Genomic DNA, 1554 nt, shown 5'->3' with positions numbered 1-1554 from the left:
TTTTGCCTTTTAAAAAGAAAAGAAAAGAATGAACTAAAATCTGGATGCAGCGTGCTTTGGTAGTGAGGAGTACAGATTCCCCAAAGCCAGACTTCCTGGGCTCACATCTGGGCTCCTGCTTGCTAGCTGCCAGGCATTGGGCAAGCAACTTTAAGTATCTCTGAGCCTGTAAAATAGGGATAATAAGAGCAACTCTCTCATGCAGTTATGTGAGAGGTAAATAAATTATACTATGTAAATCACTTACATAAGCAATAGCTATTATTATGGATATATGGCAAACTGCTAACATTTGTTAAATATGAGGGTTGGGGCCCAGCACAGTGACTCACTACCATAATCCCAGCATTTTGGGAGGCTGAGGCAGGTGAATAGTTTGAGCCCAAGGATTGGAGACCAGCCTGGGCAACATAGTGGCCCCCCATCTCTACAAAAATAAAAAATAAAAAAAATTAGGCAGGCGTGGTGGCACACACCTGTAGTCTCAGCTACTTGGGAGGCTGAGGTGGGAGGATCACTTGAGCCCAGGAGGTCAAGGCTGTAGTGAGCTGAGATCACACCACTGCATTCCAGCCTGCATGACAGAGCTAGACCCCTGCTAAAAAAAAAAAAAAAAAAAAAAAAGAGCAATGGCACAGCAGTGTTTAGTTTATAATGATGTTTTATGTTTGAAATAACTGAAGTTAAAGAGAAAACATTTTCCCCCACCAAAGGCATATTTTTATTGTTATGTCCCCAACTCACAAGGAAATCTATAAGCTCTCCAAAGAAACAGAGGACAGGGTAACTACAGGCCAGTGATTCCCAAAGTATGGTCCTGGGTTCAGCAGCATCAGCATCACCTGGGAATTTGTTAGGAATTCGAATTCTCGGGCCTCACCCCAAGGAGCTCTTGGGCTGAGGCCCAGCAGTCTTGTGTTTTAACAAGCACTCCAGGGAACTCTGATACACTAATAGAGCCCAGCACCCAAATGAAGAACCTTGTGGCTGGAGGTCCCAAAGTAATTCTATATCCCTATCTCTGAATGCCTCTGATATTGGTACTGCCATGGCTGGGGCATCTTTATTGGCATTGCTGGAGAATCCACTCTTCCTAATAACCCTATAACGCCACACATGACCTACTACATTCATAGGCGTAGCTGGGATAATTAGTTTAGTAGAATGTCCAGAAACTGCAATCTCACTCTTCCTGACTGACATGGTTTGGCTCTATGTCCCCACCCAAATCTCATCTTGATGGTAGCTCCCATAATTCCTATGTGCCATGGGAGGGTCAAGTGGGAGGTACTTGAATCATGGGGTGAGTCTTTCCTGTGCTGTAATCTTGAAAGTGAATAAGTCTCATGAGATCTGATGGTTTCATAAAGGGGAGATCTCCTGCACACACTATCTTGCCTGCTGCCATGCAAGCTGTGACTTTGCTCCTCCTTTGCCTTCCACCATGATTGTGAGACCTCTCCAGGCATGTGGAACTGTGAGTCCATTAACCCTCGTCTTTTTATATATTACTTAGTCTTGGATATGTCTTTTTTTTTTTTTTTTTTTTTTTTT

This window comes from Piliocolobus tephrosceles, chromosome 17 (genome assembly GCF_002776525.5).
Source record: "Piliocolobus tephrosceles isolate RC106 chromosome 17, ASM277652v3, whole genome shotgun sequence".
NCBI classification, from domain to species: Eukaryota; Metazoa; Chordata; class Mammalia; order Primates; family Cercopithecidae; genus Piliocolobus; species Piliocolobus tephrosceles.
Note: the sequence above shows the minus strand (reverse complement) of the source record.